At 42.0% G+C, this 24,294-nt stretch overlaps 1 protein-coding gene and 1 long non-coding RNA gene across 4 annotated transcripts in view; one reads left to right on the top strand and one right to left on the bottom strand.

Moving 5' to 3' along the window:
• The window catches only part of LOC113020221 (C-reactive protein-like), a 438,825-nt gene that overhangs the window by 262,949 nt on the left and 151,582 nt on the right, over positions 1 to 24,294 (top strand). The gene's annotated exons all lie outside the window — the stretch shown is intronic.
• On the bottom strand, positions 155 to 23,721 carry LOC113020223 (uncharacterized). Of its 3 annotated transcripts, none has more exons than XR_013908784.1 (7): positions 22,963 to 23,721; positions 22,450 to 22,570; positions 17,267 to 21,025; positions 4,236 to 4,355; positions 3,953 to 4,095; positions 2,286 to 2,358; positions 155 to 350 (listed from the first exon to the last, which is right to left on the bottom strand). It is a non-coding gene; the product is annotated as an uncharacterized LOC113020223 (long non-coding RNA). The 3 variants fall into 3 exon arrangements; XR_013908782.1 differs by having other exon boundaries at positions 17,267 to 18,774; XR_013908783.1 differs by having other exon boundaries at positions 4,300 to 4,355; positions 17,267 to 18,774.

Here is a 24,294-nt window from a genome sequence, read left to right as displayed (position 1 = left end):
CAGTTTTGAATGATGTCCTCATGTCCTCATGTCATTTACTAATGTGGTCATGCCACAATCAACTAACTCTGTTTCTGTCTGCAGAGGATGGATCCGTAAGCCCGTCAGGGACGCGCTATTACCAGCCTCTGGTTGTTTGGCCTGCGGGCGTCAGTCTGCCTGGGTCTTTTATTTGTGGCAGATGCCTTGGCATCTGTACCCAGGCCAGGAGCACTGGAGCAGATTGGTGGCCGTGATGGTGCCTGTTTTTCATCATTCGTTAGCCAAGGCCTGCAGATAAGCCATCGTCCCACAGGGGCCTTCCTCTGAAGCGTACTCTCAGGAAAAGATGGTGGGCCACATGTGAGGGTCTGTGGTGCCAAGACAGCAGGCGAATGAGATGATGGACACAGAAACATTGTCACTCTCAGACAGTGCTGGTATGCATGCTGAGATTAGATTATGTAATCTGTTCGATGGGGCTCTTATCTCGTGTGGAATAGTTTTTCTTCATCAACATCCAGTTATAAATGAAGCGTATGACCGTGTTCCATAAGGAAGCTGCGCCCCTGTTTTATCTCTGCTCAGTTCTCTTTGTCACTCTGGTTTTCTGGTGCCGTCAGAATCACCTCAATAATAGTTTCCTCATCACTGTTTTTGTCCAACGATCTATCTGCCTGCTTTCTGCGAGCCAAGCACTCCCTGACTTTGTCTTTTATTTCATTGTAATTCTGACGCTTTGCCTTTCAGGCCTGCACTCTTTCAGGCTGTGCGAGGATCTCATCTGAAGCCTGCATCCGTCTCCTTCACCACCATCACCACACCACGGCGACTCTGAGATGACTGTCACTGTCGCCTACCTCCACCTGCTGCTCTGCTCTGTGATTTCATGCTCAGGCATAAAAATCTACTCCAACGTTCTCCTTATTACTACTCAGTGGTTTTGGAGGCACTGAATTGTGCGATACTCAGAACAGCAGATCAAAAGAGTCCTTGTGTGTTTGCATGTATGCTCAATCAAAATGTTATGTATGTAATGTAACAAAAAAATAATTTCCCCCAGGGATCAATAAAGCATTCTGATGCTGATTTTATTTTATGAATATAGTAGTGAATATATAACAAGCTTGAGCTGAGCTGTGTTTAACTGCCGACTAAGCTAATGAGACGGAGGTAATAATGCTGCTCTCTGGAGCTGTAGCACCAGAATGTAAATTTCAAGGGGTAAACATTTTTCTTTTGGCAATACTACTAATGTTTGTTGGGAGTGTCATGAAGACACTCAAAAATAAATTTCCTCTGGTTGGAAACTATTTTGTGCAATTTTCTTGCATTTAGTTCAACATTTACAGTTTTGAGAGACAGTGTTGGTCAAGTTACTTGAAAAAAGTAATCAGTAACTAATTACTGATTACTTCCCCAAAAAGTAATCCCGTTACTTTACTGATTACTTATTTTCAAAAGTAATTAATTACTTAGTTACTTAGTTACTTTTTAAAAACACGATTTACAACCTGAATAGGTGATAAAGCGATAGATCTTTCAGCCCAAGTCTACTTTTTCTGCATAATCCATCATACAAAATGTAATCAAATGGAAAAGTCTCTTTTTTTTAACTTGTTTTATTAGTTTTAATCTTTTAACTTTATGCATCAAGCAAACATTTAATTATATGCAACATTCTCTGACTGGAAGAAATTAGTTTAACATTTAAACCTATTTTCTGCACATTCCAGCACATAAAATAAAATATTTTGTGTGTTTACACTCAGTCTTTCAAATAGATGTAACACGTTACTGCCCATCTCTGTTGAGAGATATCTCTGAAATCCCTGTGACTAGAAAAATGTGTAAAAAAAAAAACCCCAAAACAAAACAAAAATGATGTTCAGTTTCTTTGCAGTTTGTTGCACTTTATGTAGTTACTATGAACTGAATGCATTCATATTATTAAAATTTGGGATATAATGGTTGTATTAATGTATAGCAACTAGAAATGCTCTAAAAATGTCACTACAGCAGGTAAAAATGTAAAGATAAGATCTAGAGGACTTGGTTCTACAAATGGGAAAAAAAGGAAGTGAAATGGCTCTCCTCTGGATTCAACCATCTTTTATATACAGTCTATAGCAGCCAACCATACTGAAAGCTTTGCTGACCTTACACTTCGTTTTCTTACTGTGTGACCGCTACTGTTAAAACCTGAAAATCTCCCAAAGCCATAAGTCAACACAAGTTATTAGGACACGTTATTTGGACGGTCGACGTATTAAGGTATAAAATATTCATGCATTTCATTTCCTCACCGCTTACTGGATGTGGAGACCCTCCACTGCACCTCCAGGTCGGAAGAAGCCGCCCCATCATCCTGTGCAGCTGCTGCCGCGCAGCCATGAAAACAGGTAGGAAGAAAAATGAAACTGATTTATTTTTAGAAAAGCTTTAATATTCAGTTTACTGATGTTCCGCATTACTGTGAATCACATCTCACATTCTTTTTACCCAAGCTTTTAATGCTTGTGCTTGTTTGTTATGCATTTTTATCTTTAATGTGTCGTCTCTGCTCTTTGAATAATAGCTTGCACCTCGAGGACAAACTGGTACTAGCTGACCTTTAAGCCCTGGTACGTGACACGTGTACCCTTGAAAATGTGATCGCACTCAGCCCCGCGTGCCTTTCCTCTGTGGTCTACCATTGATCATTCACTTTCTCCAGCCACATTTTGCCATCTGGCTCAGGCTTTCAGACCAGTCACCTGCTGTTTACAAGTGCATCTTTGCACTGTGAAGGTGGCGATGATGCCATCAGCTCGATGATTCAAACAGAATCTGCTAAAGATGCTGTTTAATAATCAATTTCTTTGTGATCTGTTTAAAAAATACCACATGTATCTGCCAATGAGGCAGCTTTGCTACCTTGTGACACTGATGAGCTTTTATTCTCCTTTAAAGTGGCATGCCATTAATTATGCCACAGTCTGATCAATTAACAGTGAAGATGCAGCGAATTGAGACCGGTTACAAACATGATTGATTTTAATGTCCTTGGCTAGTTTTCCTCCCTCCTCCTTTTTAGTCATATTCACTAACATCATGGCATCTATTTGCTCTGCAGCATCAAGTTTATACAGTCAGTAGTCGGTTTGAGAGGGACTCCACAGCGAAAGGAGCCAGTGGAGATGGTTTGAGCGACAGACCAAGACGTATGTCAGGCACGTCGAACTGGGATGAGGCTTCAGCACAGACTCAGGCCACGCCCACACTTATACGTTTTCGTTTGAAACGCATCTTTTTCTCTCCGCTTTGGCTCAAGGAAAACGCAGCTTTTTGAAAATGCTCTCCAAAGCGGATATATTTGAAAACGCCATTTTCAGTGTGGACAGCGAACCCGGAGCCTTTTCGAAAATGATGACACATTTTAGTCATGTGACCAGACTAGCTTTTCTTCAAATTCTTTAATTCTCACTCGCTTTTGTAACTTTGTACTTTTGTGTTACTCGCAGCAACAACTCCACCTCATTGTTAGTCCATTTAAAAAACTCGGTGCTTTTCCTCGACATTTGCCGCGACGTTTCAAAGAGCCGGAAAGGAAATAAACGGCAGAAAGAAATGAGGCAGGTCGAATCGTCTTGCGTTTCACGCATGCGCTGGACTGGCACGTAAGCGTTTTCGGCCGTTTCAATGTCAACGCACAACTCTGTGAAAACGACTGAAAACGATAGTGTGGACGCGGAGCGTTTTCAGTCGAAAACGCCGTTTTCAAATTTATCCGGGCTAGTGTGGACGTAGTCTGAGGGCTCGAAGCTAGAAGAGGTGGCCGGGATGACCCTAGGCTTGTCTTTTCTGCTCAGACTGCTGCCTGTGATACGTATGGATGGATGCATGGAGTCAGTGGTGTATGAAAACTATATTTTTCTTTTTGTTGCATCTGAACAGCCTCCAGACACGTGAAGGTGTATAACTGTGTACACACACGTCATCTTACTGCCCTCCTGAGTCTTGTGCTCGTCCATAAAGTGACTCCATAAATGGATTCTCAGGCCTTCCACTCTTTGAATAAATCGCCTCACACTTCATAAACTTTCCCAGAGTGAGGCCAGGGTAGGTGTTGGAGAGCTGAGGATGGACAGAAATGAGGAGACCGAGTTCAACAGATGAGAAAGAAGAGTGTCCGAACAGACATTTATGTGGTGGTTAATATTGTAGTTATACTACAACATAAAAGAGACATTTAAAAATCATTTGGAAATGATTACAGGGTTTTGATTGAATTAGAAGGTCCTGCCAACTGGTCCAGAAACCAGCAGCTCATCTTCTTACTGGTTTTAGCAGATGGCATCACAGCACCTCGGTTCTGGCTTCCCTCCGCTGCTTTCCTGTAGGTTTTAAAATTGATTTTTCAGAGTCACTTTTAAAGCACGCTTGGGTCTTGTGCCAAGGAGCACGTCATATTAATTTGGAGACCATTCAAAGTATTTCATAGACGAAAGTCTAAAGGTGCTGCTGGAACAACTTCCTTTGAGCCACTTCCTAAAACATGTTTTTACAGACTGTCCTCTTTTATATTTATATTCTGATCATCATCTTTGTCATCACTTGCTGTTATTTGTTTATCAGTACTTATTGTTTATTGTTTTGTATTTCACACAGTTTTCAAATTTTAGGTCTGTCTGAACTTTGTTTGTGTCTAAACCACAACCAGTGCATCCAACACATCGATGTGGTAACCATAAAGTTCCTTCCACCATGAAGTTTTTCCACAGCGTGTCTTTTATCCTGTCTTCTTCTCTCGCCCATGGCAGATGGCTCCGCCCCTCCCTGAGCCTGGTTCTGCTGGAGGTTTCTTCCTGTTAAAAGGGAGTTTTTCCTTCCCACGGTCACTCATAGGGGGTCATATGATTGTTGGGTTTTTCTCTGTATGTATTATTGAAGGGTCTACCTCACAATATAAAGCTCCTTGAGGCGACTGTTGTTGTGATTTGGCGCTGTATAAATAAAATTGAATTGAATAAGTACCTGTTTTTCGTGGGGTACACTTTTGACACCTCGCCCATATAGGCTTTCTTTTTTAGCTAAAAGTGACTTTAAATGAAAACAGCTCACTTTGGAGCCTCAAGGAATCGCAGCTTTTGGAATTTTCCTTCATTCCTTTTCTGCTTGTGTGTTTTCTCTGAGCCAATAATGAGACTTTGACTTCATTAAATTTCTTCCTTTCAGCCTCAGTTCACTGTGCACATGTGACGCATTCACATGAAAATTGTTTTCCTGACTTCGGTTGGACGCTTGTTGGTTTTTGAATTTATTTGTGTCGCTAAAGTTGAATAATAGATTGCTCAATCACGAATTAAACTAAGCACAGAAGTCATGGAATTATACCCTCCGCTAAACTGCCAACGCTAATTGGATGAAAAGTCAGTGGGCTGTGAAAAGGACTTTGTTTGTACTGAGGTTTCCGTATGTGAGCCGAGTGTTAATATGGTCTGCAGAGAATAAATTATTAGTTAAATATAGTCGCTAAAATGACTGATAACTTGATGGCACTGGATTCTTTGGAATCTCAGTTGGATTTTCGTAGTACTGTGTGAGGTTAACGAAGGATCTTCAAACAAACAGCAGCAAGAAAAGCCTGACTGTCGAGTGCCGGACACAATGCCGAATACACCGCCCGCCTGCATAAGCTCTAAATCGTGGGCGGGGTTGGTGATCAGTAGAGAGGATATTGGCTTTTTTTGAACATATCAGCTGATCAATATCACCTGTCACATGCTTCCTCTCATCATGTGCTGATGTCTTTGGTAATGACTAGTTCAAGGGCAATGGGAGTGCTTTAATGGGGTCCTCCCTACCTCCTCCATTTGATTTCCCGTGTCTATGAGAGAGACATGAAAGAAGGACGGGGCGGATCATTAAAGAGAGCTATTTCCTTTTTGGTAATAAGACAGAGCCAAGGTCAAGTTAAAAAAAAAAGAAAATCCTGTTTCCATTTCACTCGTTTGCCTTTTCTTCATTTTCAGGAACATTGTTGAGACTGTTTGTATGCACACTGAGAAGTCTGTAAGTAATCAAGGTAAAATCAATACAAGCTTAATGTCCCTCGAAGAAAGTCTAATATCAACATGCTCGTCCGCTTCCTCACAGCCTCCGCCTCAGTTTTTAAAGGATCGCTCTGCAGAAAGTGAATCTACCAATCGCTGAACATGCATGAATGATATGACACGTTTCTTCTATCTGCAAAAGACTGACAAGGGCAGTGATGACATGAAAGGTGAGGCTAAACAAACAGTCCTGGTTTGGTGCTCATATCAGACAGGATGGTGAAAGATAACCGCTTTGGCTCTTTGTCAAAGACAGATCTGCTCTTCAAACTTTAAACTTTCTGCAGTGATGCTGGTCCCAGACAACTGTGGCTCCCTCTTTCACCAGTCATCCTAAATCCCCTTCTTGTCACACATTAGTTTCCTTTCTGTCCATTCCTCTCAGCTTGGCTTTGTCCCTTTAATCAATCCAAGTTTCCCAAAGTTACCCAAATGCCCAAGTGTCCTTACAGGCAGCCTAAATTACCTTGTCAGTCCAGTGCCCCTTGTGGAAAGCTTAGGTTTCCTTTCTATCATTCTAAAAAGTCCTGCTCCAAATCCCCCGACCTCCCAAAGATCTGTTCTAATCAATCAAATATCCCACTGATCAACCTAAATCGCCCCCAAAGCCCCATAATCAGTGCTAATCATTGTTGGTCTGAATGCTCAAGCTCATTTCAAATCAGTCTAAGTAACTGTGTGACCAGCCTGGCTGCAACTAAAATCAATGCAGATGCACATGAGGTAAGCACTGTTAATGGATCCAGATGTGTTTGCAGTTTAGCCAGCTGCCGCTTTGATCAATAGAAAAAAACCCTTGTGATGAGCCCAGCCACCACTCTTCATGCATTCATCGTGTTAGTCCTAAAAGTTCGAAGTCTAAGATTTAAGTGGGTAAATAATCTAAAAGAATCATTTTCTACTTAGTCCACACACTCATGTGGTCAAACAAAGTGCTCATGTGCTTAAACCTGCAATCTGTAGTCAGTCCAGTTTGTTTAAATGCAGACTCCAGGGGGCCTATCCCAGGACAAGAGGACAGGTCGGCGGTTTGTAGCAGGGCCAATGCAGAGAGACAGGCAAGCCATCACACTCTGTGGGCAATATAGAATCACCAATGGTTAACCAAAACAAATAAGTGCATGTCTTTGGACTGTGGGAGGAAACAGTAGTAGTAAAATCCACAAGCAATCTATAAGTCCATTTAAATCCCCTCCTGATAAAGTCAAGACCGTATTTCCCTCTCGCTCTTACAGAATCACCACTCACACACTACAGTCAAACTGACAGATCCCAGATGTGTCTGCATGTATCTGTGTGACTTTGTGGCAGTGTGACTGTTTGTGTTTGCTGAAAAAGCTCATTCAAGCTCAGCAAATCTTCCCTTGATAAACAAAGCGGAACGTGAACCAACAACAGTCATTTCAGCAGATATCCATCAGCCGCTTTGTGTCAACATCATAAAGTACCCGCAACATCTCAAAACCATCTCCAAGGCCAGAAAATGTAGTTAAAGTACTTATGTCATAAAGCATATTCTCAGCTTCCTCTGCCTCCAGACAAAGTCATCCATCAGCAGGGCTTGATCCATGAATTGTTTTCTACTTCCGAGTTAATGAGGCCGCAGTCTGGCAACAAGGAATCGACTCATCCTGATGCTCGCCGATGGATTTCACCATCACACACATTACAGATGGTTGACTCCTGATCATTATAGTTATTGATTTTTTTCTTTTTTACAAGGCCAAATGCGGTGCAGCCAAGACACAGGAAAAATGACCGCATAAATCCGTTGTGATTCATGCAGGACGAAGTATTTGGTCTGCTTCAAACAGCCAGCGAGGTTCCTTCAGACAGTTTCAGGCAAAGCTGCTTCAAAAAGTAGATTCAGACTAAAAACGACACGGCAGGTTTATAATTGATATTTCTGATTACTTTACTACTACATTACTACATTACTTTAATATTTCCCTTCACCACAAAAGCAACATCATTTCCTAATTTTCCCTGGAAATCAGCAAAATTTGCAACCATAGGCTAAAAGACATAGGTACAGTCATGTCACCCAATCGTTTGTGGCCATCTTGGATTTTTAAAGCTCGACATGAAAAGTGAGGGGGGAGTATCCAATACAGCCACACCTTAAATCAGGGGTCCCCAATCCCAGTCCACGAGGGCCGGTGTCCCTGCAGGTTTTAGATCTCACCCTGGGTCAACACACCTGCATCACATGATTAGTTCATTTCCAGGCCTCTGGAGAACTTCAAGACATGTTGAGAAGGTCATCTATCCATTTAAATCAGCTGTGATGGATCAAGGACACGTCTAAAACCTGCAGGGACACCGGCCCTCGTGGACTGGGATTGGGGACCCCTGCCTTAAATCATACCCTTCTTTATCATTTATTTCATTCTAAATGGGACCAAAATGTTTTCTTCCTGTTAAAAGGGAGTTTTTCCTTTCCACTGTCGCCAAAGCACTTGCTCATATGGGCTCATCCAACATGTTCTTACCCCCAAAGTGTAACATATGTGCTATGTGACAAATTGTCAGTATGTTACGCTTTTGGCCACCCAACACTTTCCTATGTTATGCGTTCGGAAACAGGAGGAAACATGAGAACCGTTTGGACTGAATCTACACACGTACATTTATTTTACGTTCTCATTATGAATCGCTTTGGAAAGCACAAATCTAACACAATTAAGGTTGTGGTTAAGGTTAGGATTAAGGTTAGGGCTCGAATACACGGCTGGAATGCGTGTTACCGCCGGGAGCGTCATTCTATTGGATTCCATCCACAATCGGGCGTATCATAGGGACGTGGAAGGTTACCTTTTCCTTTTCAATGGGACACCTCGGGACGTGACAAATCGTTGGTATGTTACGTGTCGGGAATGAGAATGCTCTGGGTCATCTGATTGTTGTGGTTTTATTTATAATATTGCATTTGTTGCATAAAATAAAACAGTATAAAAGAACAAGCACGGCTTTTTTGTGTCGTTTATCTCTGGACTACTGTGTGATCTTGTTTCTAAGAAGAAAACAGTTTCCCCTGCTTACATTTGCATAAAACATTTAAATGGTTTCTCCTTTATGCTTGCTGTAAAATTCACCCCAAACGGCCAACCTTCTTCTCCAAGGGCAAACATTAATCTTCTTCCTCACACAGAAAAGAAAAGCATACATTTATGCTGTACATCACATGCTTCACATTACTGTGTGCAACAAAAGAAACATAATAAAATACAAAAAAGCAACAACAGCAAAAAGAAAAAACACATAAAAAGACGCCCACACATCAAACCAGAGATGAATAGTTTGCACGAGAGAGGTAAGGAGTTGTAGGTTTATGGCCACTCTTCTCTGAAGTGGAAATTTCCCCAGAGGAAATCAGCGAGAAAGTAGAAACCATTTATGTGTTCAGTCCTCCCTATTGCAAAGAAATTATCCCGTACAAACCCCCACATCTCTGAGAGCTCAGGTACCCTGACCTTCACCACACACTACCTGTAAAGCCTTTCAATTTGCAGCCCATTTTGTGCTGGATATAAAAGTGGAGCGAGCTCAAGCATCGGAGAATGATATGAGCCATGATGTTCTGGGGAAAAACAAACTGTCACAGGCAAAAGAGAGCCCACACCCTCAAAACCCAATCCCACCCTGCACTTCACTGGTAAGAGGGCATCCATGAGTGTAAAGCATAAAACAGTAAATAAATCTAGCTCCTTTTATTTAAAGAGACACACAGAGCAAATTGTTTCCTCATTTACTTGTAGAAAGTTTGCACACAGCCAGGCTCTTACTGCGACTGCACAGATTACCTGCTGATCTGTTATGCTTTACAATAATAATCTGAGAAAACAACACATTATTTCCAAACACAGTGATTTTTTCACTTTGTGTTGTTTGGCTGTGGAGCCCCCGAGGCGTAAATTGTTCTCTGGATGTTGTTTAATTAGAGCGTCGCATTTAATCGGCGTCGAAACTGGAAACAAATTAAAACATTTTAAATAAATTTGTGTTTGTAAACAGAGTTTGTAGATATGTCCGTGCAGGAGCTTGCAAAGTTTGTTTTAGTGGTACAAAGTAGCTATTTGGAGGAAAACTTTTACATTATTTATATTAAAATGTTATATTACATCGCTGGTTTGCCTCTTGCAGTACAGTGCAATTGCCTCCCCATGCCACCACACCATCATAGGCTGTATATAAAAGATGGCAGTAAGAACTCTGAAATGTTCTGTTAGTGGGATTTTTATTTTAATTTTTTAAGCCAGACGTGGAGGATGTCCCCCTAAATTATCAGCTAATGCTAGTTAGCCCGTCAGAGAATGATATTAGAAGTTACAGACAAAAACGAGAAGACAGACTTGTTTCATTCGTCCAGGTCACCGAACAGCTAACCAGATTTTTTTGACAGATAATTGTGAGAAACTTCTCCAAATATCACCAACAGCTGACAGCCAGCTGCACCCACCTGCCCGTCAAATCCACCTTTTAAAATGTGTTGATCAGCAGGAAAACAGAGCTTTTATTTTGTAAGCAAACAGTTTCCATTTCTGGTTTGAGTTCCTATGCTCACTGGTTATTTGGTGATGGTGTTTACAGGCAAGCTGACATCAATCAATCAATCAAAATTTATTTATATAGCACATTTTTAAGACCGAAGTACACCAAAGTGCTTTCCATTAAAATCGCAGTACAAATAAAATCACAATAAAATATAAATTACAAATATATAAAATATAAGATAATTACATAATCTAAATACAGAGCCAGATGTAAAATACCCTAATTTGCCTTAAATGCTAGATCAAACAAATACGTTTTTAAACGTGATTTAAAAGACTGAATGGAATCTGACGCGCGAATATGAAGAGGGAGAGTATTCCATAGCCTGGGTGCAGCAACGGCAAAGGCACGGTCTCCTCTGGTCTTCAGCCGAGACCTAGGTTGCACCAAGAGCAGTTGGCCCGATGATCTTAGTGCTCTCTGAGGGCTGTACAGACAGAGGAGATCAGCTAAGTAGTCAGGTGCCATATTGTTCAGAATTTTATAAGTAAACAATAGAATTTTAAAATCAATTCGATATCTGATAGGAAGCCAGTGTAAATTTTTCAGAACAGGGGTGATAGAGTCAAACTTTCTAGTGCCGGTCAAGAGACGTGCTGCGGCATTCTGGACCAGCTGCAGACGCTGCAGAAGGGAAGATTGTAGACCCAAGTAGAGAGAATTACAATAGTCCAGTCTTGACATAATGAAAGCATGAATGAGTTTCTCCATATCTTTGTGTGGTATGTATGGTTTAGCCTTAGCGATTAGGCGTAGTTGATGGAAGCCAGTTTTTACCACAGTAGAGACCTGTTTGTCAAGTTTGAAGGAGCTATCCATGAAAACTCCAAGATTCCTGGCAGTATCAGTAAGGTGGTTAGCAACAGGCCCAAATGTGTCAGTCAATTGTCCCAGAGGCATATTTTGGTCAAAAACAATAATTTCTGTCTTCTTTCCATTTAAAGTAAGAAAGTTACGTGATAACCAGTCCTTGACATCACTCAGACAGTCAAACAGAGGATGTGGTGAGGATAAAGCATCCCCAGTCAGGTGAAGGTAGATTTGAATATCATCAGCGTAACAGTGAAAAGAGACATTGTGTTTTTCAAAAATGGAGCTCAAGGGCAACATATACAGAGAAAACAACACAGGACCCAGTACCGAGCCCTGGGGCACACCACAGCGGAAACGGGCAGAAGAAGAGGAATATTTTCCCATCGAGACGGAGAACGACCTCTCAGAAAAATATGATTTAAACCAAGATAAAACATTTCCTTTGAGGCCTACTACATGTTCCAGTCTTGCCAAGAGGATATCATGATCAACCGTATCAAAGGCTGAGGTCAAATCCAATAGTACTAAGACCGCAGAGCGCCCAGAGTCAGCAATTAAGAGAAGGTCATTAAAGACTCTTAGTAGGGCAGTTTCGGTGCTGTGACGCGGTCTAAATCCAGACTGAAATTTATCACTTATACCGTTGCTCTCTAAATAAGTCTGTAGTTGCCGAAGCACTATTTTCTCTAAGACTTTTGACATAAAAGGAAGTTTAGAAATCGGCCTGTAATTAGCTAGAATGTTACGATCAAGGGAACTTTTCTTGATGACAGGTTGCACGACTGCATGTTTAAAGACAGTCGGAACATAGCCAGATGACAGTGAGAAGTTCATTAGAAATAAAATACAAGACCCGATTGTATTCAATGCATCCTTAATGATACGAGAGGGAATAATGTCGTGCAAAGAATTTGAGCTTCTCAGATTATTAATTATTTCCTTTAAAGTCAAAAATGACACAGGTTCGAACTGTTGGAAAACCGTTGAACATTCAGAAGCTGGGGCTTGATTTACTACCAAAGAATGTGTGGCCCTTAACAATGAGATTTTATCTATAAAATAATTTAGAAATTTTTCGCAGAGGGCCGGGGAGGCACCCATTGAAACATCCGAACAGGGATTAACCACTGAATTAAAAATTTTAAACAGGACTCGAGGATTATGGCTGTTATTCGCAATAATGTTAGATAAAAAAGAAGTTTTTGCCATTTTGGCAGCCTTCTGGAATTTAGACCGGCTCATATGCAGGATGTCAAGGGACACCTGAAGTTGATCTTTTTTCCATCTTCTCTCAGCTCGACGACATTCACGTCTAAGAGCGAGGATGGATTCATTTAGCCAAGGTTGGCGTGAGGTTTTACGGCGTCGAATCTTTACTGGAGCCACAGTATCCAAAATAGAAGTACATATAGAGATGAAAGAGTTAACTATGCCATCAACTGGGAGAGGTGCATTACTGATATCTTCATAACAAAAAGAATTGGCAAAGGCCGCAGAAAAAAGAGCAACAGCCTCAGAATTAATCGGACGTGATAGGCTCGGTGGACCCTCAGAGTTCAGTTCCATATTGCATGACTGAACATCAAACATAACTGGGAAATGATCCGAAATCCCAGCATCATTGATGTCTGTGATGCAAATGTCCAGTCCATACGACAATACCAAGTCCAGCATATGCCCTTTAATGTGGGTTGATTTCCTCACCCACTGAGTAATATTAAAAGAGTCAATAAGGGCAAGAAAGTCCTTAGCCAATAGGTCCTCCTCGCAGCATATATGAATATTAAAATCACCACAAATAAGTACACGATCATAACTTAAGAAAATAATTCCTAGAAGATCAGCAAATTCACGGATAAAATCCTTGTTGCGCTTCGGAGGTCGATACACCACCGCACAGAGGGTCCGGGGGGAACCGGACAACTCCAGTAGTTGTACTTCAAAGCTGGAGTGCAAGGCGGGAGGCAGTTGCCGCACTCGGAATTTACTTCTAAAAACCGAGGCTAGCCCTCCACCCCTGCCCGTGGTCCTAGGAGAATTAAAGAAAGCACAGTCCGGTGGAAGAAGTTCCGAAAAGGAAGAGGACTCACCAGGGCGAATCCAGGTCTCTGTTAGAAACAGGACATCCAGCCTTGATGCAAGAAAAACGTCGTTTACAACGAAGGACTTGTTCACCAGTGACCTAGTGTTTAGCAGTGCCATACGGAGCGTAGCCTCGTTGACACTACTGGGAGCACGTCCCAGCCGGCGAAGATTACTGTAATCCACACCTCCAGAGGCCCGCTTCCAGCTCCATACAGGTGGACACTCAGCTGGTAGAACCGGATGGGCTTGCTGGCCAGCATAGCGAATCCATCGATGACGACTCAGTCTGAAGGTATGCTGGGAGGGCCGCAGGTTGTCAATAATGGAGCGGTAGCCAATCACTCCATGTGCTTTTAGGTAAGCTTTAATACGAACGCGAAAACCACTCCGCTTACCCCGTTTCCTATATCGTTTCTTGTGCGGTGTAAAAAGAGGCAGGTAATCCGTGCAGGCGGAAGTATGTGGTCGAGGCTGGGAAAAATTCCCTAAGTTCCAATATAGCTCCGGCTTTTGGTGATTCAAGGGTCGAAGATTTAAAAGAGTTTGTCGATCATAGGCAATCAGGGCAGTAACATCCGGAAAGCATATAGAAAATAATAAAACAAAGAGAAAACAACACTCAGGAAGACCGACCCAAAGACGGCTTGCCGTGCACACTGGCGCCATCTTGTAATCACACCATCTTCCATACAAACCAATCAGCTGCTGTCATGATAATGAAAGGAAGGTTTTTGGTGCAGCATCCAGTTAAACTGATTTCACTCACCAACCAGCTGGTGGCCTTACTGGCTGATATCTTTAACTGCAAGTGGTTCACAAGCCAACCTTTAAAGCCGGTTGGAGCGGGCACGCTCTGTTTTGCAACTATTTTTAAATCCTGGTAGGTCTGCAACCACATAAACTAGCGCAATAATTTTTTTTGCATATGAAACCGGAGGAGTTGTACATCTTATGCCATCAGCTTGTCCTCGGTCACAGTTTCCTTCCATGTACAGCTTTGCAAAAACTGCATAAAAAGCACTTGCAGCAACAAAAACATAATATTCCAGAAACACGCTTTGCCGATCCCATCAGCTGTTTGTAACACTTCCTACTTTGGAATAGACGTCAGCGCGAACTTTTGCATGTCTGCCATTACCTGCCCGAAACCGGAAGTGACGTCATTTTAGCGGAAATGTAGGGTTTTTTTTTTTACCATCAGGGCCTCATGAGCCTATACTGGTGTTTTTAAAAGTTATCTTTGACTCTATGCATTTCTGAATAGTTTCTGGGATGCTTAGGACTCATATTGCACTGCTGGAAATAGTTTATTTTGATGCATATGCTGTTGGGTTTTTTTTTGCAAATTTGCATTATAATATTTATTTTCATTTTTCCTGCAGTATATAAAAATTGGTGTATTTCAAAATAAAACTATGAAGACACTCAAAATAAATTTCCTGTGGTGGGAAACTATTTTGTGCAACTTTTTTGTATTTACAGTTTTGAGGGATAAGCCTCTTAACTCATTCACTGCCAGCCATTGGCAGTGAATGAGTTAAACCCATTGACTCATTCACTGCCAGCCATTGGCAGTGAATGAGTTAAACCCATTGACTCATTCACTGCAATTGACGGGTATAGACGTCAATGGCAGTGAATGAGTTAAATTTCTCTAGCTAGAAATATATGTTAAAAAAACAAAAACGACTTTTTTGTAATTTATTGCACTTTTTTGCAATTTATGTAATTACTATGCACTTAATGCATACATATTATTATAATTTAGGCTGTAATGGTTGTATTGATGTATAGCAACTTGGCACTACAGCATGTAAAAATACAATATAAGCTCTGGCGGACTTGGTTCTATGGTAGGTCTTAAAGGGTTAAGGTACCCATTAAATGCAGCCATGTAGCATCTGTTCTTCCTGGGGTCAGTGATCTTTACACTTTCACATATACACATAGGAACTATACACACATGCACATAACACAACAGCTCCTTACAACACAAATTCTGCCCTAGATCAGGGTAAACAAAAATCGTTATTATCCTGACGTGCACGTGTTCTGTTAAATATACTTCCCCATCAGTCGGATGGAACTTCTGCACAAGTACCACAGCACTTAGTGTTGTGTCGACAACTTAAAGTTCAGTAATGGGTTCGGTTAACACTGAGTCCCAGCGATGATCCGATAGAGGAAGACACTGCAGCCAGTGTTTCTGTTTACCTCTCAGAGTGGTCAGCAGACAGATAAGGGAAGCAGACAGCTCAATGAGCAAAACAATAAGCACTCAAACAGCAATTTCCCTCAGCAGAATGAGGAGGGAGAGACTGAAAGAGCGAGGGTCTTTTTATCAGCAAACAGAGGAGCTGGGTGTTTAATCTCCATCTTGTGGGGCTGACACTTAAATAGATCTCTGGTGTCGGTGTGTGCATTTGTTTGTTTGTGTGTGTGTGCGTCCTCTGACAAAAGCAGCCGAGTGTGTCCTGACACTTTGCCCTCTGCTGCACCTTCGGTCCCACAGGTCTTTCTTTCTACACAAATTCCTTCCCTCCTCGCTCGCCCTCTTGACTCTTTCCCCACTAACTCGGATTTTATTCATTATTTATTTTTTGCAGAGGAAGTAGAAACATTTGAAAGTCATTGCAGACGAGGTCAGAGGTTTTCTTTATATCGCGTCACAGCTCCGCAGAGCACAAAACTCTGAGGATTTTTACTTTTTAGAGAACGCAAAGATAATTCTCCTGAGTCCTGCTCGCTCCCTGCAACCCAGGAGTTATCTGCAGTTACCAAGCAGGCTAACAAGGAGGGGTCACATTAAAATAGCAATAGAATGACTAATTTTAACAGTTTCTGCATGGGTACTCTGAGGAAAGGCATATACTCAGCTTTCTAACAGTATATTAGAGGATCTGTGTTAAGAGCAAATGTACCGTGCAGCTTTGATCTACTCAAGAGATGATTTGCAAACTCAAACATCCATATCTGAGTGTTCTTGGTATAAATTAGTTGTTTTCTTACTCAGTGCCGATAGTTTTCCTTCATTTATTTTTCAGGGACAATGAACATTAATCAACAGTAAACTGCAAATGTTCTAATTCCCCCCCGCTTGGCCAGATGTTGAAACATTAAAACAACAATAAAGCTGCGGCGTTTTTATTAGTACACAAGAAAGCAAACCAAAACAGGAGTGCAAGCATGAACGAGTACAACGTGTGCAACTGATGCAGGACATTATCAAGCAGACAATTAGCGCCGCAGACAACAACGAACGCCGTTACATCACCAACAATCCAGAAGGCACAGACACCAACAAACAGAGGCAACAAACAATAGCAGGAAGGTGAGCAAGCAGAGCGAAGGTTTGACGGTGTGAACGCTTCCTTTTAAATGCAAACGAACACCAATCTGCCACAACAGTCAAATAACCGGATTAAGATCATGTAGGCCGTCCTCATGTTCAAAAACACATCATATGAACACACAGTCACACGGTGTTGTTGCCACGGTTACAGCCTCTGTGCTGTGTTGCGTTAATGAAGAGGCGAGCCCACCGTTGCTCACTTTGCCAGCTGATCAGAGTTTATTCTCACAAGAACTGTTTTAAACTTCACATTATTTTAGTGCAGCATCTTGTAATTGTGTTGAATCTTTGAACGCGTTAAAATAGAATAAAAACAACAACAGAGAAAAAAGAGACAAACAAACAAAGCGAAAGGAAAACAAAGCAATAATAATTATAAATTACTTACATGTTCAAACAGGAGACTGAGCTTATTTAATCCCTTTTATTTAGTAACTAATAGTCTACACCAGGGGTGGGCAATCTCAGTCCACGAGGGCCGGTGTCCCTGCAGGGTTTAGATGTGTCCTTGAACCAACACAGCTGATTTAAATGGCTAAATTAGCTCCTCAACATGTCTTGAAGTTCTCCAGAGGCCTGTAATGAACTAATCATGTGATTCAGGTGTGTTGACCCAAGGTGAGATCTAAAACCTGCAGGACACCGGCCCTCGTGGACTGAGATTGCCCACCCCTGGTCTACACCCTTGTCTTCTTGTTTATGGCCTGCCCATCAGAAATTCTTCAGTACATTTACATGTTACATGTATTATTTTTATTTATTTATTTTCAGGTTTCAAATAATGAGGTCACTGTCTGTACAGGTAATCTCTGCATCACTCTCATACAGTTTTTTCTACTATTGGCTCTTCAGTACGTTGCAGAGAGGGGATATCCCTAATATGGTCATCCTAAGTACTCAGCTCTGGCTGTGAAGCCCCACCCACCTCCCGTTCAAGCCTTCTGTGAGCGGCAGCCAATCTGATGCAAGTATGTTTAATGGGAGGCCTTAAATGGCTCGTTTCACACACAGTGAGATAAATAAAGATCATTTAGAGCTATGAATCACGAAGGCGACCCAGCCGGGGGTGATCAGGCCCCGACTTGTGCACCAGTAGCTACCCACGGATCAGCCCTCTTGATCCACAGCCACCGTGTGGCTTTCTCTGCCGCTTCACTCACAGCCTGGATGGCCCTCTTCTTGGCTGCCCAGCCGGCCGAGGACTTTGCAGAGTGATCATCCTGCAAAGCCCCTACAGCCCACTTCTATGGGCTCATAGAAAGTCTTTCAGCCCCTTCCCCTGCACTCCTGTTTCTATTCTAAGAATAGAAACAGAATAAAGTAAAAGGGTTTGCCATTAACATTAAACAACAGCTATTTATCAAGATATTCAAATAACAGGTAGATTAATCCTTTTCTTAAATAATATAAAGTACAACAAAATTCATGAGGTCATCCTGAGATTTAATGCCTTATTTAAATTCCAACACATTCCATAATTGCTTTTTTTCTTTCTTTTTTTTTTTTACTTCATCAGTTTCTAAACTGAGTGTAATGAAACAGCGTAAAAGTGGCGCTTCAGCCTGGTAAACAGGGAGCTGGAGGGATGTGAGGCGCTGGAGTGTCACACAGGTACGGACAGATGGCCCTCTGTGTGCTGATGAATGTTTCAGCACATTAAATCTGGTCATTTACTCTAATGACTTGACTTCTTGTTCCTCGGCGCTCCCTCTTTGACTCTTTGATGAAGCCGCGGATTCTTCTGTTCGCTTGCAGATGCTTTGTTTGCTTCATTCATCAGTGTCCAAGATCCAGGAAACTTTTTCTGACTGGCCGCCAGCATCGCGCCATCTGTCTCCACCTGTCCAATAACTGGAGGTGCGGCATGAGAAATGGACTTCAGGCGCCTAAGCTCATCTGCAAGAGAACCAGATGAAGGCGCAAGGTGCAGGCTAATAGCTGCAAATTATAATAGAGCAACAGCTACAAATATGTGTTGAATTATGCAGCGATGCACTGGGCTAATCTGTCATTAATATGCCATCCTGACCTTTGCTGGTGTTTGTGACTTTCACTGTGAATAAATGATAAATGATACCAGAAAAAGAAAGACTGTTTCGTGATAAGTATTTCTTTGAACAGCTGTTGTAAGCCACAGAAGTTTGTGCCCCGCTGAGCATCTGCCTTTGCAAATTGATTACCCAGGGGAAGCCCAGACCTGCCCTCCCTCCTCCACAAACTAACCACAGCTGCTGCTTTGATTAAAAGCTGGATGGAAGTCCCTGAATGCAACTTCCCGCTCATAAAAGTCAGACTGCAAAGTGGGATCGGTATTATCTGAAGAGGACGGAGACAAGGTGCCTCTGTGGTAGAAGAATGCTGAAGCTTCCTGTTTGGGTTTTGGAGCAGAGGGTCATGTGATCAGGTATCAGCTAATGTTAGCGACATCCACAGACTGTTGTGCAGAAACACAAACACCTACACAGACTCATAGATATGTTTTTAACAATTAACTACAGAGCGGATGACTGAGCTGTCATATAGAAACACTAAAAAGTGTTTCAAATGGCCATAAACGCGGTCTGGAGGTCGAGTACGGACACTTTGGAGACCACTTGAAGACATTTGGCAAGTTAAATATAAAAGTTGTGAAAATATTCACCCTGTATGGTTTTTAAGTTTTTGTACCAGGTTATAAAAATGTTTATTTCTGCCGTAAACTTCACTCACTTTGGAAGTTTAAAGTGGCCATTAGACGTGCAGTTAGTGTCCTGTCACCTCGCCACACATCCATCTACACAGATGGAAGACCGCCGCACAAAACAGTGCAGACATCCTCTCTACATCAGGACATATAGCTGGTTATCAGTTCTCCAACTTAACCAGCGTTTCCCGTGGTTAACTTAGCAAACTGGGTTCACATTAGAGGGACGGCCCAGCAGCCTCTGACCAATCAGATTTATGGATATCTGTGAGGCGTACAGGAAGCGCTGGTTTTCTGCACCTTAGATAAGATAAAAATGTTCCATGAGAAAAATATGAAGAGGTTGAAAAAAAAGAATACAGTCTTAGAGCAGCTGCTGCAGAAAATTAAAGACTAGACTAGAAAATATGGTGAAGCAAATCTTCCCTTTGGCTTCATTGTACGGTGTCTCGTGTTTGTCCTCTGGTACAGTGTCCGGCACCCGTCTAATGATTCCTGCCGTGACTTGTTACCTCATCAATTCACTGCCCATGAAGCAGATCTTTTTCTGCTGAAAAGCAATCACTGGAGAAGATGAAGCTTGTTGGTCAATGAAGACGGAAAGTTCCACAGGAAATTGGCCTCTTGTTCATCCAGCCGTCACCAAATTACATCTTCATGGACCAATGAGGAGGAGGTCTGCTTCCAATATCTAATTACCCCAGTCGTGTTTAACAGGAAGGAGAACTGACCTTTGACTCTTTTTATAACATTTCAGGTCATCGATCTTATCGACTCCACGGCGTCAGTCACCCTCCTGAGCAGCGCTGGGGTCATCTGGTTAACTTGATGGTAAAAATAGCAAAAGAGGCGCTTCTAAAGGAGAAAACGCCTCTTACATGCAACCAACTTCCCCAATATTCAGCCAACCAAATTTAAACCAAAGAGCCTTAGTCTAATCAGGGGTTAGAAAATCCTCCCAAGCAAATCAAACGACTAATATGTAATTCTAATCTACACTGACCTTGTGTTGATTAAAATAAGAAAATAATTTCAGTCTAGTTGTGATTTTGTGCAGAGGGAAAAACTCTGATTAAGTGCACAGACTTAATAAGTTACATCTATTTCAAAGACTACATGCCACGAGTGTAATCACGATGATGAATACATATTCATATGTCTTTATTATGCGTTGTGTGTGCATCACAGTGCAGAGTCGTCACAGTGCTACGCAGGGACAGGGACTGAAATGTAACACAATCAATCGAATAACTGTGTTTGCATGCATGCAGTCAGAACGGTGAGGTCTGAGGTTAAGGAGATTTAAAAGGACAGTAATGATTACTTCATAAGGTCAGAGACAAGAGACGATCATCTGCAAGACCGAATATACGAGGTTCACCTCAAGCGCTTGATTTGGAGCAGGACATGATGCACCTGAGTGCGTGTACACTGCAGATTTGGGATCATTAATGATGACTTTGTCTGCAAAAAAACAACATTTAAAAATAGGGTTAACACGATTAACAGAAAACGCTCGTGTAGATTTCAACGAGGTGGAATTAAAACCTAGAAATAAAGTGGATCTACATCTAATGAATACAGAAATGTGGGATACTTCAAAATAAAAGCATGAATAACAGTCATAAATAGAACCAAAGTGAAGGTTGTGGAGGAGTCGTGCACGATCTGCAGGATCAGCTTTATTCTGGGAACAGGGACGGCTGAGAGAGCTGATCTCACTGTCAGGGTCACACTCATGAAGTAACCAACATGTTCCTTTGATATGAAACTGTGTTTGGTCTCTGCCTGCTCGGTTTGACATGTGAAGTTTATGTTAAAATCTTTTCCCCACACCAACCATCACTCCCACCTTTGAAGCGTCATTCTCTTTGCATGTGCTTTTCTCTGTTTGCATTTTTACTTGTTGCATTTTAAACATTTGAAGCTTTTTCCCATATATGCTTGTGCTTTTCCCTTGTACAGTATGTGTTTTGTCCTTAGGGACCACATTATATCGCTGACTCTGGGAAGCCTTTTGCTTATCTGCTGGTGAAAGCTGTGTTTTGTGCTTGTGTACCACTCCGCTGTATTCTGTGCCGCTCTGATTCATCTATTTTCTGTTGCTTATCTGGAGCCTGCGCTCGCGGCAGAAGGGTAAGTAAGGTAGTCCCTCTTCGGGGAATCCCGAACAGTTACCGAGCCGAATGAGATGTATAATCTCTCCAGCATATTGTAGGTCTGCCTCAAAGTTTCTGTCCAGTTAAGCGCGTGCAGAAAACCTCCAAAGGTGCCCCAAACAACCTTGACCGGCTCCTCTTATTGCAAAGACTCGTGGGCTTGTCTCCAAACTCCTATCTGTAAGTGTGATACTCTGATTAGTGGCACATTTTGTGACTAACAGCAGAAAGTAGTTTACGACGTACCGCATTACAACAATACTGAGCAGATAATGGCTGAAGTCACCTCAAGTGCATTTAAAGAAAGTTTGCTGTACAATCTTTCACCTGTGAACATGTGTCTGATAGAAAATGAGTGCACCTGCTCTCACTACCAAGACTTTTGCTGAAACCAAAACTGTAGTTCCTCTAATGACCACATGGGGGTGACTTCAGAGGTGGATCAATCCTGGCAGACTCGCATGTTAAGGCAGAAATCAACATGTTCGCAGCCTGTTTTTGTGTAGCTCACATAATTTTTTAAGGTTTCGAGATGTAAGCTGATGATTTCTGCACGTGAGCGGTAATCTGAGTAGTGTCACCGTGCTGCTGCTTGAAGTCTAGTGTTTTATTTGCATGCATCATGTGACCTCCTGTGCAGACTTCTTTTCTTTTCACCTGGCCGGCTCGTGTGTTTCAGAGGTGGAGCTTCCTCCAGCGTTCCTGCTCCTACTGGAAACAATCGCTTACCTGCTACTTAAAGTTCCCCCGCCGTGCACTGGTGGTGCTTCTTGTTGTTTTCCTTGTGTTTGTGTATTTGCTCGTGGATCCTGTTCTTCTCGTGTGCAGATGCCTCCCTCATGTCTGAAACCTGCGGAGAAAAATGAAAACAAAACTCTGCATTTTTGCATTTTTGCCTGCTAATTCAGTCAGAACTGCAGTAAATGTGTTAAACTTTTATTCTGGTGGTTGCAGTTGAGTCCAGATGTGGTTCAAGTCATTAGGGTTTGCTAATAATTAGCAGGTATTCATGCAGCACACCAAGCTGGCCCTCCACTGTCTCTGTGGTGGAAGCAGCTAAAGCTTAATAAAAATGAAAATAATGCAGATCCACTAATAACTAATGTGATGTCAGAGTGGCTACGTCTGTCTCTTATAGTAACAGATTTTGGGCAGATCTGTTCAATCTGTGCATCAGAAAGTTGAACAATGTTATTTTATTGCAATTAAGAACTAATAATGTGAAAGATTTCATGCACTTACATGAAAGTAGCACAAAGGGATCGTTTGTGCAGCAAGTCATAAATCAAGTGACGTTATTCTTCTCCACACGCAGACGGCCTGCTGTGACTAAAAATGATGCCAGCGTGTCATAAATTATGACATCCAGTGAGACGAGAGCGCTGGGTTTTGATGGCTGCGTAGGAGGGCGGCTACATTTCACTCCTTACAAAACACAGACAGATAAATAACATCATATTGATCCAGTGTAATTCCTGGAATGTCAAAGACGCTGAGCAAAGGAGATGGAAGTATGGGAGGATGAGGAGAGGAGGAGAGGAAGGAGGGAGACGGGAGGCAAGCAAGCAGAAGTAAAGAGTAATTTTGGATGAGTGGAAAAAATAAACTAATGGCCAATAAAAATGAGACGCCCGCTCCTCTGCTCTCCCGGAAACACTTTTTTGTGCTGCTTTATGTGATGCAATAAAAAGGACAGCTGAGAGCAGCGAGCAGGAATGGCCGTTTTATCAGCTGGAAATGAGTCTGTCTCTCTCAGCCCCAAAGACTCATATTAGTTTTATTCTTGTCACGGTGAACTTCCCTGAAGCTTCCTGCCACATTTTCCCGTGTGCTCGTTTAGCCGGTTTGCTCAGATTTACACACTCATTCTGCTTCCTCAGAGCTCCAGGACTCTCTTGCACAACCTGCAAGGTTATTTCATGTAGTGCGTGGAGACGAACAGTCAGAGAGGCGCTAATAGACGCTGATAGAGTCACTCCTTGTGCATGCAAACTGGAATTTACATATCGTTAGCTTCATAGCATAAGTGCCTAAGTCATTGACTTAGTCAAATGACTTAGGCAATTATGCTATGAAGCTAACGATATATAATAAAATGAATGGAAGGCTGTAATGAGCCATGCACAGTGTTGGGAAGGTTACTTTTAAAATGTATTCCATTACAGAATACATGCCCCAAAATGTATTCTGTAACGTATTCCGTTACGTTACTCAATGACAGTAACGTATTCTGAATACTTTGGATTACTTAATATATTATCATGCTTTTTACAACAACGTGAATGTACTATTGCTGTGTGATTTATTATTATTACTGAAGGTCCGCGACTCCGAACTGTAGTAAAGGGACCTCTGACTAATACGGCGGGGTCCCTGTCGGCTCGTAGCTGAAAACTAGCTTTACTTTGTTGTGTGGGTCAACTTTCTTGCGAGAGACAGAGAGAGGCGTTGAAAGGCTCCAACGGAACTTATTGTTTTCGGAGGAAAACACGAACACGGTGTACAGTCGAGTCTTAATAGCTTACTTACAACTGGGCTCGTCAGGCACTCTTCTTGGCTGCAGTGGTTATTATT

This window comes from Astatotilapia calliptera, chromosome 4, assembly GCF_964374335.1.
Source record: "Astatotilapia calliptera chromosome 4, fAstCal68.1, whole genome shotgun sequence".
In the NCBI taxonomy this organism is placed as follows: domain Eukaryota; kingdom Metazoa; phylum Chordata; class Actinopteri; order Cichliformes; family Cichlidae; genus Astatotilapia; species Astatotilapia calliptera.
This window is presented reverse-complemented; position numbering and strand designations above follow the sequence as displayed.